The sequence below is a fragment of the Theropithecus gelada genome, chromosome 3 (assembly GCF_003255815.1).
Source record: "Theropithecus gelada isolate Dixy chromosome 3, Tgel_1.0, whole genome shotgun sequence".
Taxonomy (NCBI): domain Eukaryota; kingdom Metazoa; phylum Chordata; class Mammalia; order Primates; family Cercopithecidae; genus Theropithecus; species Theropithecus gelada.
In genome coordinates, this window is record NC_037670.1 from 118,638,368 (window position 1) to 118,656,591 (window position 18,224).

Genomic DNA, 18,224 nt, shown 5'->3' on the forward strand with positions numbered 1-18,224 from the left:
ATAGCTTACAAGGAAAGTAAAGGACCTCTTCAAGGAGAACTACAAACCACTGCTGAAGGAAATAAGAGAGGACACAAACAAATGGAAAATATTCCATGCTCATGTATAGGAAGAATCAATATAGTGAAAATGGCCATATTACCCTTTGTAATTTATCGATTCAATGCTATTCCCATCAGATTACCATCGACTTTCTTCAGAGAATTAGAAAACCTACTGTAAATTTCATATGGAATCAAAAAAGAGCCCATATAACCAAGACAATACTAAGCAAAAAGAACACGGCTGGAAACATCATACCACCTGACTTCAAACTATACTACAAGGCTACAGTAACCAAAACAGCATGGTACTGGTACCAAAACAGACATATAGACCAATGGAACAGAACAGAGACCTCAGAAATAACATCTACAACCATTTGATCTTTGAAAAACCTGACAAAAACAAGAAATGAGGGAAGGATTCCCTATTTATTAAATGTTGCTGGGGAAACTGGCTAGCCATATGCAGAAAGCTGAAATGGGAACGCTTCATTATACCTTACACAAAAATTAACTCAAAATGGATTAAAGATTTAAATGTAAAACAGAGAAGCATAAAAACCCAGACAGTTTCATTTTATAAAATATTTTCCACCCTCCCCTTTATCCCAGAAGGGTTTTCTTCTTTTTTGAGAAAATAGAAAGCATGATAACTTATGTAACAATTTATGAATTACCTTATTTAATTTCAGCAAAAACATAGTATATGTCCAAATCATTTATAATAAATATTAATAAGTTAGCTTTCTATTTTTTGTCTATTCTGTTGGAGATGACAGGAACAGTCTTGGTTTGTCCACTAGTAATTCTTGGTAACTTTTACACATTTGCAAAACACCCCGTTCTCACTGTCTCTGGGATCCACACTAGGTCTTGTTTGTACACATCCTTAATCTCATGATTAAAACAACAATGTGAAATTTGAATTCAAAGACATTCTGTTGTGCTTTGCTTTGAGACTCCTTTACATGTCTAGTTTGCCTCCTGCTGCTGAAAATGAAGATTGCCAAGAAGGAAAACTTTGGAGATAATAAACAAGGGCAAATATATGGAATGGGGACAATAAAACAACTGAAAAGCAGGTATGGTTCTAGTCTTTCTTTTGGAGTACTTAAAGAAGTACTAAATATCTTTTGTTTTTCTTTTATTGTACAATATTTAATAGTTTTCCCTTTATATTGCACTCATTCTTTATTTAAAAAATGATGTTCGCTAGAGATCGTATGTTGCTGTTGAATCACATGAAAAAAAAATCCATCTGTGTGTATGTGTGCCTTCTATTTAAGAAACAAAACATATTCCATTGAAAAGGCTTTCTGATCCTTACCTTCTAACCTTTGAAACAAACCCAGAATTTTCCCCGAGAGTGCTAGGTGATATAAAAAAAATTAAAGCATATGTAAAATCTCTGCTGATTTAGGAGTTGGAGTGTAATCTGAATTCTTTAGTAGATAGTTGGGCTCCTTAAAAATGTTTGACTGTAAGAAATTTGTTCAAAGTTACATCAAACCTCTTTGGACTACTAACTAAAGAGCTCTTAGTTTTACTTCTGAGAGTCAACTCTAGGGAAATTTAAAATGCTTTAAACACATGGTTGAGTTGGTTAGTTATAAAAACCACTTTTGCATGGGGGTTTTACCCAGTGTCATTCCCTGTGCAATATGGTCCACAGGAGCCATATAATAAATGAATTCTCTGTCTGCTTGTTCTATTTCCTCTCCTTAAATTTTAATTTCTTTCTGGGAAGAGAGAAACCTGTTCCATATGTCTGGGTAATGCTGCTTTGCAGGCATTCACAGAGAGATAATAGGCACATTTTCTTTGTATATACACTTGTACTTCTCAGTAACTTTTAAACATCTGCAAAACACCCCACTCTCAGTGTCTCCAGGTCCCACATTAGGTCTTGTTTGTCCATATCTTTAATCTCATGATTAAAACAACAATGTAATTGAAATTTGAATTCAAAGGCATTCTTCCCAGAATTGCTTTGTGCTGATGATGGTAGTGTCTACTTCCTTGCAGTCTCTCGGGTACAAAGCACAATAATTAAAGACACAGGATAGTTCATCAGCAGAGTTAGAGTGTGTTGAAAAAAATAAGAAGCAAATGGAATAGCTTCAGTCTTGTAGAGAATGTGAACATTAATGGAGGAAGAAAACTAGCCTATCAATAACTGCCTTTGCTAAAAATGATTTGGGACAATTCTTTGTTTTTAATTTTTGTGGGTACATAGCAGGTGCATAAATTAATGGAGTACATCAGATATCTTGACACAGGCATGCAATGCATAATAATCACCTGATGGAAAATGGGGTATCCATCCCCTCAAGCAATTACCCGTTGTGTTTCAAACAATCCAGTCATATTCTTAGTTTTTATTAATGTAAAGTTAAATTATTTTTTACCATAGTCACTCTGTTGTGTTATCAAACACTAGATCTTATATATTCTTTCTATTTTTTGTACCTATTAACCATCCTCACCTTCCCCCCAACCCCCACACTACCCTTCCCAGCCTGAAGTAATGATTCTTCTACTATCTTCATAAGTTAAACTGTTTTGATTTTTAGATCCCACAAATAAGTGAGAACATGTGATGTTTGTCTTTCTGTGCCTGGCTTATTTCCCTTAACATAATGTCCTCCAGAACCATCCATGTTGCTGCAAATGAAAGGATATCATTCTTTTTTATGTCTGAATAGTACTCTATTGTGTATAAATAGCATATTTTCTTTATTCAATCATCTGTTGATGAATAATTACTTTGCTTCTAAATCTTCACTATTGTCAACAGTGCTGCAACAAACATGGGCGTGCAGATATCTCTTTGATATACTGATTTCCTTTATTTTGGGTATACACCCAGCAGTGGGATTGCTGAATCATATGGTAGCTCTATTTTTAATTTTTGCAGAACCTCCAAACTGTTCTTCACAGTGGTTGTATTAATTTACATTCCCACCAACAGTGTACAAGGGTTCCTTTTTCTCCACATACTTTCCAGCATTTGGTATTGCCTCTTTTGTCTATAATCCATTTTAACTAGAGTGACATGATATTTTATTGCAGTTTGATTCACATTACTCCGAGCATCTTTTCTTTTATCTGCTTCCATTTATTTGTATGTCTTCTTTCAGAAATGTCCATTCAAATACTTTGCCCTTTTTTTATTGAATTATTAAATTATTTCCTATAAAGTTGTTTGATCTCCTTATATATCCTGGTTATTAATCCCTTGTCAGGTGGTGTATTTGTCCATTTTCCCACTGCTGATAAAGACACACCCAAGACTGGGCAATTTACAATAGACAGAGGCTTAATAGACTTACAATTCTACATGGCTGAGGAGGCCTCACAATTATGATAGAAGGCAAGGAGGAGCAAGCCACATATTATGTGGCAGGCAAAGAGAGAGCTTGTGCACGGAAACTCCCATTTTTAAAGCCATCAGATCTCATGCGACTTATTCACTATCATAAGAACAGTATGGGAAAGACCCACCTCCATGATTCAGTTATCTCTCACTGGGTCTCTACCACAACACTTGGGAATTGTGGGAGCAACAAGATGAGATTTGAGTTGGGACATAGAACCAAGCCATATCATTCCATCTCTGGCCCCTCCCAAATCTCATGTCTTCACATTTCAAAACCAATCATGCATTCCTGACAGCCCCCCAAAGTCTCAACTCATTTCAGCATTAACTCAAAAGTCCACAGTTCAATGTCTAATCTGAGACAAAGCAAATCTGTTTCTCCTATAAACCATAAAATCAAATTATGGTAGTTACTTCCTAGATACAATGAGGGTACCGGCATTGCGTAAATACAGGCATTCAAAATGGGAGAAATTGGCCAAAACAAAGAGGCTATAGGTCCCGTGCAAGTCCAAAATCCAGTGGGGCAGTCAAATATTAAAGCTTCAAAATGATCATCTTGCTTACATCCAGGTCACACTGATGCAAGAGGTGGGTTCTCATGGCCTTGGTCAGCTCCACTCCTGTTGCTTTGCAAGGTGTAGCCTTCCTCTCAGCTGCTTCATGGGCCGGCATTGAGTATCTGTGGCTTTTCCAGATGCATGGTGCAAGCTGTCAGTGAATCTACTATTCTGGTGCCTGGTGGATTATGGCCCTCTTCTCACAGCTGCACTACGTGGTACCCTAGTAGTGACTCTGTGTGGGGGCTCCTACCCCACATTTCCCTTCTGCACTGCCCTAGAAGAGGTTTTCCATGAGGGCCCTGGCCCTGCAACAAACTTATATCTGGGTGTCCAGGCATTACCATTTATCTTCTGAAATCCAGGTGGAGGTTCCCAAACCTCAGTTCTTGACTCCTATGTACTGTCAGGCTAGATACCTCATGGAAGTTGCCAAGGCTTGGAGCTTCCACCCTCTGAAGCAACAGCCGAAGCTGTCCCTAGACTGCACACAGCAGAGAGACCCTGGGCCTGGGCCATGAAACCACTTTTTCCTCCTAAACCTCTGGGTTTGTGATGGTAAGGGCTGCTGCAAAGAACTCTGGCATGTCCTGGAGACATTTTCCCCAATGTCTTGGTGATTAACATTAGGCTCCTCATTACTTATGCAAATTTCTTCAGCCAGCTTGAGTTTCTCCTCTGAAAATGGGATTTTCTTTACTTTTTATTTTGATTTATGTATTTATTTTTAAAATGGAGTCTCACTCTATCACCCAGGCTGGAGGGCAGTGGCGTGATCTCAGTTCACTGAAACCTCCAACTCCCAGCTACAAGCAATTCTCCTGCCCCAGCCCTCTGAGTAGCTGGAACTAAAGGTACCTGCCACCACACCCAGCTAATTTATGTATTTTTAGTAGAAACAGAGTTTCATCATATTGGCCAGGCTGGTCTCAAACTACTGACCTTTTAATCTGCCCATCTCGGTCTCCCAAAGTGCTGGGATTACAGGTGTGAGCCACGGCGCTCGACCAGGATTTTATTTTCTATTGCATTTTCAGGCTGCAAAATTTCTGAACTTTATGATGTTTCCGTTTTAAAACGGAATGCCTTTAACAGTACCCAAGTCACCTCTTGAATGCTCTGGTGCTTAGAAATTTCTTCTACGAGATACCCCAAACCACTTCCCTCAAGTTCAAAGTTCTACAGATCTCTAGGTCAGGGGCAAAATGTCACCAGTCTCTTTGCTAAAACATAAGAAGAGTCACTTTTGCACCAGTTCCCAACAAGTTTCTCATCTCCAGCTGAGACCACCTCAGCCTGGACCCTACTGCCCATATCATTATCAGCATTTTGGTCAAAGCCATTCAACAAGTTTCTACGGAGTTCCAAACTTTCCCACACTTTCCTGTCTTCTTCTGAGCCCTCCAAACTGTTCCTATCCCTTCCTGTTACCCAGTTCCAAAGTGGCTTCCATATTTTGAGGTATCTTTTCAGCAACACTCCATTCTACTGGTACCAATTTACTGTATTAGTCTGTTTTCACACTGCTGGTAAAGACATACCCAAGACTGGGCAATTTACAAAAGAAAGAAGTTTAGTGGACTTACAGTTTCACATGGGTGGGGAGGCCTCACAATCATGGCAGAAGGCAAGGAGGAGCCAGTCACATCCTACGTGGATGGCAGCAGTCAAAGAGAGAGGTTGTGCCGGAAAACTCCCATTTTTACAACCATCAGATCTCATGACGCTTTTTCTCTATCACAAGAACACCATGTGAAAGACCCACTCCCATGATTCAATTCTCCTACCAGGTCTTTCCCACAACACATGGGAATTATGGCAGCTACAAATTGAGATCTGGATGGGGACATAGAGCTAAGCCATACCAGATGAGTAGTTTGCAAATATTGTCTTCCATTCTGTCATTTGCCTCTTTTGCCTCTTCATTTTGTTGATTGTTTCCTTCAATGTGCAGAAGCCTTTAAACTTGATGTGATCCCATTTGTGCATTTTTGCTTTGGTTGCCTATGGCTGTGGGGTATTACTCAAGATATTTTTGCCAAGACCAACATCCTGGAGTTTCCCCAATGTTTTCTTGTAGCAGTTTTATAGTTTGATGTCTTAGATTTAAGGCCTTTATTCACTTTTATTTGATTTTTGTATACATTGAGAGATAGGGGCCTAGTTTCATTCAATTTTATGTGGATAGAGGTTTTATCATCAGCAACATTTATTATAATAAAGAGACTGTCCTTTCTTGGCACCTTTGTCAAAAATTAGTTCGCTATAGGTGTGTGGATTTGTTTCTGGGTTCTATATTCTATTCCATTGGTCTATATGTCTGTTTTTATGCCAATAGCATGGTGTTTTATTTACTATAGCTCTGTAGTATAATTTGAAGTCAGGTAATGTAATTCCTCTAGTCGTGCTCTTTTTGCTCAGGCAAGTTTTGGCTATTCTGAGTCTTTTGTGGTTCCATATAAATTTTAGAATTGTTTTTTCTGTTTTTGAGAAGAATGTCATTGATATGTTGATAGGAATTTCACTGAATCTGTAGATTGCTTTGGATAGTGTAGACATTTTAACAATATTGATTCATACAATTCATGAACATAGAATATCTTTCCATTCTTTTGGTGTTCTTTTCCATTTCTTTCATCAGTATTATACGGTTTTATTATAGAGATCTTTTTTTTTTTTGTTAATTCCTAGGTATTTAATTTTATTTTTGGCTATTGTAAATTAGATTATTGCTTTTTTATTTATATTTCAGATTGTTCACTGTTGGTGTATAAACACATTACTGATTTTTGTATGTTGATCTTTTATCCTACAGTGTTACTGAACTTTTTTTATCAGTTCTAATAGTTTTTTGGTAGAGACTTTAGGCTTTCTAAATATAACATTATATAATCTGAAAACAAGGATAATTCAACTACTTAGTCTCAATTTGGATCCCATTTATATCTTTCTCTTCTCTGATTGCTCTAGCTAGGACTTTTAGGACTATGTTGAACAACAGTGGTGACTGTGGGCATCCTGGTTTTGTTTCAAGTATTTGAGAAAAGGCTTTCAGTTTTTCCCCATTGTCTTCTATACTTCTATTCCCCATTGTGGATCTGTTGAATATGGCTATTATGTTGAAGTATGTTCCTTCTATACCCAGCTTTTTGAGAATTTATATTATGAAAGGATGCTGAATTTTAATGCTTTTTGAGCATCAGTTGAAATGATCATATGATTTTGCTCCTTTTTTCTGTTGGTATGATATATTATATTGACTAATATGAATATTCTGAACCATTCTCACATCTCTGGGATAAATCCCATTTGGTTGCTATGAATGATCTTTTTACTGTGTTGTTCAATTTGGTTTGCTAGTGTTTTATTGAGGATTTTTGCATTGATATTCATGAGAGATAATGGCCTTTAGTTTTGGCTTTGTGTTTGTGTCTTTGTCTGGTTTTGGTATCAAAGTAATATTGGCTTTGTAGAATGAGTTTGGAAGTATTCCCTCCTCTTTTTTTTTTTTTTTTTTTTTGTGAATAGTTTGAGTAGAATTGGTATTAGTTCTTCTTTAAATGTTTTGTAGAATTTAGTAGTGAAGCCATTGGGTCCCAGGTTTTATTTGCTGGGAGACTTTTTATTACAGCTTCCATCTCATTAAGTGTTATTAGTCTGTTCATGATTTGGATTTCTTCATGGTTCAATCTCGGTAGATTATATGTGGCTGGGAATTTATCCATTTGAAATTTAACAATTAAAGTTAGATTTTTCAAATTATTTGCAATAGTTGATCATAATAGCCATTAATGATCCTTTGAATTCCTATGGTATCAGTTTTAACGTCTCATTTTTCAACTCTGATTTTATTTATTTCTGTCTTCTCTCTTTTTTCTTTGTTAGTCTACCTAAAGGTTTGCGAATTTCCTCTTCTTTAAAAAAAAAAACCAGCTTTTTGTTTTGTTGATGTTTTGTATTATTTTCTTCATTTCAAATTCATTTACTTCTGCTCTAATCTTTGTCATTTCTTTTCTTCTAATAATTTTGGGTTCAATTTGCTCTTCTTTTTCTACTTCTTTAAGATGCATTCTTAGGTTATTTTTTAGAAGTTTTATTTGTTTTCTGATACAAGCAATTATAGGTGTAAATCTCCCTCTACATACTGTTTTTGCTGTACCTCATAGGTTTGGGTATGTTGTGTTTTCATTATCACTTGTTTCCAAAAATTTTTCAATTATTTCTTACTTTTTTATTGACCCACTAGTCCATCAGGCTCATATTGTTTAATTTTCATGTGTTAGTATAATCTCCAAAATTCCTCTAGCTGTTGATATCTAGTTTTAGTCCATTGTGGTCAGATACGATGCTTGATAAAATTTCAATATTTTATCAATTTTGATATTTTAAAAATTTCAATATTTTAAAATTTCAATTTTTTTGGCCAGGTGCGGTGGCTCACACCTGTAATCCTAGCACTTTGGGAGGCCAAGGCAGACAGATCATGAATTTAGGAGATCGAGACGATCCTGGCTAACACAGTGGAACCCCATTTCTACTAAAAATACAAAAAATTAGCTGGATGTGTTGGCAGGCGCCTGTAGTCCCAGGTACTTGGGAGGCTGAGGCAGGAGAACAGCGTGAACCTGGGAGGCAGCGCTTGCAGTGAGCAGAGATGGCGCCACTGCACTCCAGTTTGGGCAACAGAGTGAGACTCCATCTTAAAAAAATTTTTTTTTCAATATTTTAAAATGTTTTAATACTTGTTTTGTGACCTAACATGGTCTATTCTTGAGCATGATCCATGTGCTGAGGAGAAGAATGTGCATTCTGCAGTTATTGAATGAAATGTTCTGTAAATATCTATTAGGTTTATGTTTTCTATACTTCAGATTAAGTCTGATGTTTCTTACTTGAATTTCTGTCTGGGACTTCTTTCTAAACCCAAAAGTGGGATGCTGAAGTCTCCAACTATTATTGTATTGAAGTCTGTCTCTTTTTTTTCTCTCTCTCTCTCTTTTTCTTTCTCTCTCATAATATTTTCTTTATATGTGAGTATTCTAGTGTTGACTGCATATATAGTTATAGTGGTTATATCCTGTTGCTAAATGGACCTCTTTATCATTATATAATGTCCTTCTTTGTCTTTTATTGTAGTGTTTTTCCTTAAACCTATTTTGTCTAATGTAAGTACAGCTACTTCTGCTTTTTGTTTGTTTGTTTCCATTGGCATGGATTATATTTTTCCATCCCTTTATTTTCAGTATCTGTGTTTCTTTACAGGTGAAGTGTGTTCTTTGCAGGCAACAGATCAATGAGTCTTTTTAAAAATCCATTCCACTACTCTATGACTTTTGATTGGAGAGTTTACTCCCATTTATATTCAATGGTATCATTGATAAGTAAGGACTTACTACTGCTATTTTGTTATTTTTTTCTGGTTATTTTGTAGTCTTCTCTTCCTTCTTTCCTTTCTTAAATGTGAAAATAAGGTATAAAAACTGTTTCCTAAACAGAACTAATATTAGAATTATCTGAATCATCAGAATCATCTATTTCAGAAAAAATCGAATTCATCAAATGAATCTTCGGCCAACAACTATCAAACAATGATGTTAACCTCACACATAGGAATGCTACATTTTCTAAGATTTGCTACATTTTTAGTGATTGAGAGTTACTATATTTTGTAAATGGAAAGACCACTACCAGAAATAGAGAATGCTATAAATAGGGTTTTCAAAGTTAATGTATTAAAGCAATGTGAAAATAACAATAAAAGTGGGATATTTCATGGCATAGTTATCTCAAGATAACCACTGCAGCCACAAGTGCTGTCGGTGAGTATTCTTGGGGCAAAGAGGAAAAGGATTAAGATAAGAGAAGTTTACACACCACAATTACAGTGTTACCATATTCTGTGTTTTCCATTTGCTTCCTATTTCCAGTGAGTTATTTACCTTCAGATGATTTTTTTTTCCTTGTTCATTAACATCCTTTTCATTCAGATTGAAGAACTCCCTTAAGCATTTCTTGTAGGATAAGTCTGGTGTTATTTGTCTTGGAAAGTATTTATTTCTCTTTCATGCTTGAAGGATAACTAGACTTGGTATACTATTATAGGGTAAAAGATTTATTTTATTTTTTTACTTCAGCACTTTAAATATGTCATGCCACTCTTTCCTGGTCTGTAATATTTCCACTGAAACCTCTGCTGCCAGACATATTGGAGCTCCATTGTATGTTATTAGTTTTTCTTGCTGATTTTGTGATCCTTTCTTTATACTTGATCTTTGGGAGTTTGATTATTAAATGCTTTGAGATAGTCTTCTTTGCGTTAAATCTGCTTGGTGTTCTATAAACTTCTTGTACTTGGATATTCATATATTTCTCTAGGATTGGGAAATTATCTAATATTAGTCCTTTTAATGAACTTTCTACCCCTATCTCTTTTTCTACCACCTCTTTAAGGTCAATGGCTCTTAGATTTGCCCTGTTGAGGCTATTTTCTAGATCTTGTAGGCATGTTTCACTGTATTCTATTCTTTTTTCTTTTATCTCCTTTGACTATTTTCACACACCATGTCTCTAAACTCACTAAATCTTTGTTCTGCTCAATGAATTATGCTATTAAAAGATGTCTACATCCTTCAGTATGTCAACTGTACTTTTCAACTCTAGAATTTCTGTTGATTTTTTTAAATTGTTTTAATATCTTTGTTAAACTTACCTGATAGAGTTCTGAATTTCTTCTCTGTGTTATCTTGAATTTCTTTGAGTGCCCTCAAAACCACTAATTTGAATTATCTCTGAAAGGTTGCGTATCTCCGTTTCTCTAGGATTAGTCCCTGATGCCTTATTTAGTTTGTTTTGTGAAGTCATGTTTTCCTGGATAATCTTGATGTTTGTAGATGTCTGGGAATTGAAAAGTTAGGTATCTATTGTAGTCTTCACTGTCTGGGCCTGTTTGTCACCATTTTTCTTGAGAAGGCTTTCCAGGTATTCAAAGGGAATTAGGCTTCAATATTGCTGTGTTTTTTCACACTGGTAGAGGTACTGCCTTTATGGTCTTGGATAAATTCCAGGATTCTCTAGATTACCAGACAGAGACACTTATTCTTTCATCTTCATTTCCTCAAACAGAGTCTCTCTCTGTCTCTGCTGAGCCACATGGAACTGGGGGTGTAGTGATGCAAGCACACATGTGGCCACCACCACTGGCACTGCACTGGGTCAGACCTGAGCCAGGACAGCACTGGGGATTGCCCAAGACCTGTTATAACCACTATTTGCTATCACTTATGTTCACTCAAAGCCCTAGGGCTTTGCAATCAGTAGGTGTCTAAGCCATCCGGGTTTGTGCCCTTCCTTCAGGGCAGTGAGTTCTCCCAGGCCCCAGGTAGGTCCAGATATGCTCTCTGGAAGCCAGGTATTAGAGCCAAAAACTTTAAAAATTTCTTTGATGTTCTATTGTACTGTGGCTAAGCTGGCACTCAAACCACAATATTAAGTCTTTACAGCTTTTCCTTCCCCTTCCCACAGACAGAGGAGCCCCTCCCTGTGGGCACCACCACCATTAGCCCACAAGGAAGTTTTTCCAGGTCAACCACCGAAGTTCACTTAAAGCTCAAGGGCTCTTCAATCAGTTTGTGGTGAATACTGTCAGGTCTGGGACTCACCCTTCAGGGTAGTGGGTTAACCTCTGGCCCAGGTCAGGTCTAGAAGTGCTGTCCATGAATCTGGTCCTAAACTAAAGGACCCCAAAAGCCTTCATGTTTCTCTACCCCACTGTAGCCAAGCTGGTACCAAAGATGCAAGACAGAGTCCCATTTAATTTTCCCTCTGCTTTTCTCAAACAGAAGGAGTATGTCACTATAGCCACCACAGCCAGTAACATGCTCGATCACACCTGTAGCCAGCATGCCTTAGAGTACAAGGCCCATGGCATACTACCTGGGTATCACTGGTGGTTACTCAGGGCCCAAGGGCTATTTAGTCAGCAGTGATGAATCCCCAGGGACACAGGGCCTGGAATAAGGGTCTAACAATTCTGCCAGATGCCCTGTCCTATTATGACTGAGCTGATATCCAAGATGCAAGACAAAATCCTTTCCAGTCTTTACTTTCTTCCACTTAAGCAGAAGGAAGGGGACACTTTTATTGTTGGGAGCTCCACAGCTTGGAGTTGGGTTAGAGTGATGCAAGCTTCTGTTTAGCTACCTCAGCTAGTGTCTCCCTAGGTCACATGCCACCCTAGTCCTCTGACTTTCAGCCCAGCATTAGGAGTTGCCTAGGAATCAGTCCCTGGGTGCTAGAGTGCCTTTTCAGTTTGTTTAGTGACCCAGAGCATTTTGACCTGTAGTTGTGAGACTTTCCAAGCAACTCAAGTTCTGACCAATGGAATGGATGACTCTCCTCTGGCTAGATATAGTCTAAATGCTCCTTCTGTGTGTGGTCACTGGCTGAACTCAGTTCAGGTTTGTTCTCTGCTATGGCAGGGCAGAACTGAAATCAAGGTAATAACCCCCATTCACTCTGCTCTTTTTCCACCAAATGTACATACTCTCTGGTGGCATCTGTGGTTCAAGACTGTCTCTCAGAACCTCCTCAATGCCTTTTTCAATGATACGAAATTAAAACCAGGTACTGTGATTGCTCACCTGATTTTTAGTTCTTGTGATTATACTTTTCTGTGTGCAGATAGTTGTTAAAATTTGGTGTTACAGCACAGGTTATGAACAGTGCTGGCTTCTATTCCACTATCTTGCCTCACTGCCTCCAGGACAATTCTTGTGGTATGATCTTGCGAAAATGGAATGAAGACTATTTTGTGATTTTTCCACTAACTCTTGTTCTAATTTCCACTTTCCTAACTAGGAAGATTATAATTTTAAAATGATAAGCTTAAGCAATAGTGAAAATATAATTTAAAATAACCCTAAGTATCTCATTTAAATAGAAGTTCAACAAATAGATTACAAACCTTGTGAGTAAATAATAAACCTTGTGAGTACAGGGCCAAACACTTATTCTTATATGTACTCTATTATCAATTAATTCGCATTGAGCTCACAGCCAACTGCACATAACTCATGCCTGAACAGTTTATGTGGCACATGTATTTTCTCATTAAGACACATCACAGTCTTCCTATATTTAGGAACACCAGAGAGTACTTCAGCACTACTCTTCTTGGCCATTTTAAGCAACAAAATTGCAACAAAAAGCATTAAAATGTGAAAACCTTGGCTTTAAGTACATCTTGAAACAAGATACTTGTTCTATAGTCTGAGACCTGAAGCAAGAAAGACAGGGCATCACTTTATTTGATGTCATCTGGGAACATTTGCCCCAGGTGACTCAAATTTGTCACAATTCTGTGCATTTCACAAATAACTGTGAAAACATGAGTGCTGACATGAAGGTTACGAACAACTTTTAGTGAATAGGCAAATTTTCCAAATATAGGATCCATAAAGAATGAGGATCAACTGTATGAGAAAGGTTTTTAACTTATTTGTATACTTATACCTCTCCTTATAAATTACAAAGTGATTTTAAGGGCTTTTTTGGATACAACATATAAAACTAGAAAAAACACGACAGCAGAAGAGGCAAAAAAATTAAGGCTAGGGAGAAAATCAGAACATATTCATACAAAAGGATTCTATGTAGTCATTAAAACTAGTTTCCTAATTTTACTTTAATGTTCTGGGTGTGGGTGTGTAGAATTATATAATTGAAGGGGCAAGCACAGAGTCTGGAACACACTGATAGTGAAGAAGTGGGGACAATGATAATGTACAAATAAAGTCAGTTGCCCCCAAAATTAGCTGTTTACTTCTCTACTGTGTAACACATCTCTGACTTATGTAAGATGAAGTCTTATTACAAAATATTTTTTTCTCAAGCAAATTAGTATGTTATGTTAAAATTTCAAAAGGCCATTCTGCATCTCAATCATGTATAAAATTTTCTAGCTTAATAACTTTGTGAAGTTATTAAGGGGCCATAGGTACTGATCATTTCATCCAAAGCAAAAATGTAATTGACACAAAATCATGTAGAAATTACATAGGTGAGTTAAGTTTTTGTGCCCAGACCTAATGGTAAGATATTCTATGTATAGAAAAGCATGGATGATGAGTTAAGATCAGTGGTTGCTGGAGTAGACTCATACCTTCTTTTGAGAGCCCATGGTATGGTCCATATCTACTTCCAACTCAGCATTTTAAGATGTCTTGCTGACAGTTAAAAAGTGGCTTCGCTGGGAGTATTTACACCACAGAAATCAACAAAAGATCATGGATGCTTTTCTCCTGAAAAATAAGTTTTTGAACATTCATCAACATAACCCTGACTGAAATTCATAGGATATCATATATGTGTCATACAAAATATATCCTGTTATTTAAGATAATAAATTATTGCCATAGAATCCTTAAGGTGTCACTCTCCCAGTCTGAAGCCTCTGTGGCCGGTGGCACCTTTGCCTAAGTTTTGCTCAGGCCTGCTGGGCTCCTTCTGCCGCCCAGTCAGCGTGGCAGGCTGTGCCTGGCTCATGCTGCCAGCCAGGATCTACAAGGGTGAGCCAGGTATGGAGTGGGAGGGGGTGCATGAGCTAGGTCTGGGCTTCCCGAAGGGCTGCAGCTCTGCTCTCCCTGTCATTTGCAACATGGAGAGTCGGGGGTAGGGGAAGGGGGTGTCTGTTTCAGCCTTGCTTGTATTACAACTCTTTCATTCCCGCCATTTAGCAGATTCCAAGTTTCGTCCCGCATCCAGGAAGACCGAGGTACATAGAAAACTAGAGGGTAAGCAAAGCCGAGAGGTGCTTTATAAAGCAACCGTACAGCTCTCAGGAGGCCTGAAGTGGGTAGCTCCTTTCCACTGGCAGGTCATCCGAAGAAATATGCGGTTCTTAGCAAAGAGGAGAGACCAAGAGGAGAGACCCTGAGTATGTGTGTGTAGCTCCTCTCTGCAGGCAGGTTGTCTGGTCTTTGTGTGTCTGGCTGAGACGGGGTGGGTGGCGTGGGCGGGGGGTGGGGGGGGTGGGGAGGGAATGGCTTATAGGCTTCAGATAGGAGGACGTGCATGTTAATTGGTCTATGGGTGGCCATGGGAAAGGCCTGGGAAAAGCACAGTAAGTTTTCACTTCAAGCCACAGACTCCACCTGGAACTCACAACCTGGCCCCCATGCCTTCGGCCATTTCTCGCCTGAAGGTGGGGCTTTACCAGGATCCACCCCTTTCTGCCCAGGAGCCTGTCTGCCTCCTGCTGCCATCTACATGTCATCCAAGGCACCCAGGCTGTTCATATCTAGGGATGCCTGCAGGGCCACCCTGAGCTGCCTTTGGCATCTCCATCAACCTCCTTCCCACACTAGTCAGCACTCAAAGTCTGGAGGGGGCTAAGGCAGCAGGGGACTGGCATATCAGTGCTGCCCTGAGTGTGTGCACAACTGGCCAGGTTGCCACAGCGCCTGTGTTCATCCTCAACTTTGCTCTGAAATCACAACAAGCCCTGGGAGCAGAGAAACCAGGCAATGGAAGCAGGGAGCCTGCGGGATGAGGGTGACTTCCCAGGTCCCCACGGGTGCAGGGATGCCCAGGTCTGGAGCTTCGGCTGGGCAACTGCAGCTGCACCAGGGAGTGAGGGGCTCCCATCCCACCAACTAGGTTGGAGGTGGGGCTCCTGCCAGCTCCCAGCCTCCAATAGCACAGGTATGCCAGGGTCTGGAACTATAGCTGGGCAGCTGTAGCGGTGCCGAGGAACACTGGCCTCCCACCCAGACGACCTGGAAGCTGGCGAGGCCCCCACTGACTCCACGAAGCACACAGCCCCTCTGTACCTCCCCTCACACTAGCCGACATCTTCTCAGTGGCCATCCCAGACGGGCTGCTGCCGCCATCTTTATTAGCATTCATAATTTGTAATCTTTCAGTATATACTACAATTGAAGTTCTAAGGAAATACAAAGAACCCAAAGCCGCTGGAATTCTTTGTTATCAGTCATTTGTTTTAGGTTTCCCTTTATGCTTTCAAAACGTAACTTACTTTCATCTATATATAATATTGAAAGATTTTAAAATCTTTGGGCTCCTGAATCATTAAAAGCGTGATGAAATGCTAGTGACAGACTGAAAAAAGTATTCTGTTTGTAACTAGGGACTGCCTTAATTATTTTTCACGTATAGTATTGCCTTCTCATACAGGGCCTGAATATATTTATAACAATTATCTAGACCTGCCCCTAAAAGATAACAAAAGAAAAAGGAAAGCCTAAAATACAATGTCATACATGCTTTACTTCATGTAGGTTCTATTAAAACCTATATCCTTTGTAACTTTTTAATTTAAAAAGTGAATTTAGTAAAACATGTTTAATTTATTTTCCTAATTTCTATAATCAGGGGATTATCCACCTGGCAGGGGATCTTTATTTAGTGTAGTTCTGCTCCAGTAATTTGACATCTTGCTCTTGAGAGTCCTTTTCCTTTTCAAAGGCATAAGCCTTTTATTTTCTAAAAATGTAATTGAAACATAGCATTATTGTAAACACAATTCATGGTTCACACAAAAGAATCAATAGTTAAGTGCCATCATAATTTCACTTTCTTTAACAGATGTACTGCTTAAATTTTTATTTAAATCTAATTCTATTCTTGTATAATTTCAGGTTTTTTCTGTGCTTTTTTTTTTTTTTTTTGGACATACTCGGCAAAAAATTCTAATCTTTTCTCCCCAAAACTCCTTGCTAATAAGTTTATAACCTATAAATGTGTGCCCAAATTAAATTATGTAGCTGCTATTTTAAAAGTTGTCCCACAAGGTTAAAACAAATTTTTTAATGTAAAGAGTGACAACCTCACATAGTCACTAAGACATTTCAATTTATTTTATTTCATTGTATTTTTAAGCCATTTTCCTTCTTAAGTCATTTTATTTTATTTTTATTTTTATTGCTATATTTGGATGTTCTAAAATATATTACGCAAGCACATTTTCTCCAAATTACAGATTTATTTTGTCTTCACATTTTTTAAATAATTCTAAATGACATAAAACATAATGAGGCTATTACATGATTCTGGTCATATTGTCTCAAGACCCCACAATGTAGCTGATGACAAGGATCCTTCATGTCTTTTATTTTCCATAGAGCTGGAGGTCAATAGCCACTGATTCCTTTCTAGTACCAATAACCTTGCTATAACCTGTTTCTTCAGTTGTAAAATGAAGGAGCTAACTAAATGTTGTTATTTTGACTCTTCTCATTCTTCATTTTCAAGTCTAAAAACAAATACGGATATAGCTTTTTGCAGTGAGACATAAATAACTCCTTTTTCCAATGCTTTTTATTCTCAAACAGAGAAGGTGTGTATTTATGTGTATGGGTTTAAATTATGAAGAAAAGAAACTTTTTCAAGTTAAAACATAAAAGTTTGCTATTTTCCAAAATAAGTCAATGTATATATTTTTAAGAAGAAAAATAAATACTTTTGTCAGTTGGGTGTGGCTCAAGGCAAAATGAAAAGTTTACTCCCATTCTTGAAAAGCAGGCTTTTGTTTTGTTTTTGTTTTTTTTTTTGGTGGAAATCCTAAAAACTCAAAGTTGCAGCGTAAGTGGCCACAAAAATGACAAGATTATACTGGATAGCAGATAAGGCCCTGAACCTTTTCCATTCAAGCAGTAAAAGAATATCTTGGAATTTATTTTAAATAATTTTTATCACACAGCTAGAGATTGCCATAATTGGAATATTTTTATGAAATTAGAAACAACAATTAGTTTTAACACCGTTCAATTCTCCATACTTAACCAACATGTACAAATTATTTAGATGTATAAAATAAAAATAAGTAGGCATAAAAATAAGTGGAACTTTCTTACCACTCTTTGGCCGCCATTGTAATGATCTCTTTTTTTCCCCCTGAGGTAGTGTGTATGATGAGAGGCAGAAGCTTCCCTTTAGCAGTTGCCATTCACGGGAAGTATTGAGGGTGATTTATTGTACTGGTCCTGATTCACCATGAGTGGAAGAGGAGAATAAAGGATTCTTATTATTTTCCTAGCTTAATTTTATTTTTTGCTTTTCAATAATTATCTGAGCACCAACCAATCTCCTGTTATTTATTTCCAATTTTTTCAAGTAAACTAATGTATCTAGCACACACAAAACTGTCTATCCACTCAGCCCCTGTGAGAGCCCTAGTCTGAGTTAAATAACCATTCCACATTAATCAATGTCTTAGCCAATCTT

At 37.8% G+C, this 18,224-nt stretch overlaps 1 long non-coding RNA gene across 1 annotated transcript in view; it reads right to left on the minus strand.

Moving 5' to 3' along the window:
• Positions 1-17,992, minus strand: part of LOC112621307 — a 69,986-nt gene extending 51,994 nt beyond the window's left edge. The window contains exon 1 of the long non-coding RNA XR_003118700.1: positions 17,855-17,992. This is a non-coding gene — a long non-coding RNA (uncharacterized LOC112621307). The remainder of the gene's footprint in view (positions 1-17,854) is intronic.
• Positions 17,993-18,224: the final 232 nt, after the last annotated feature.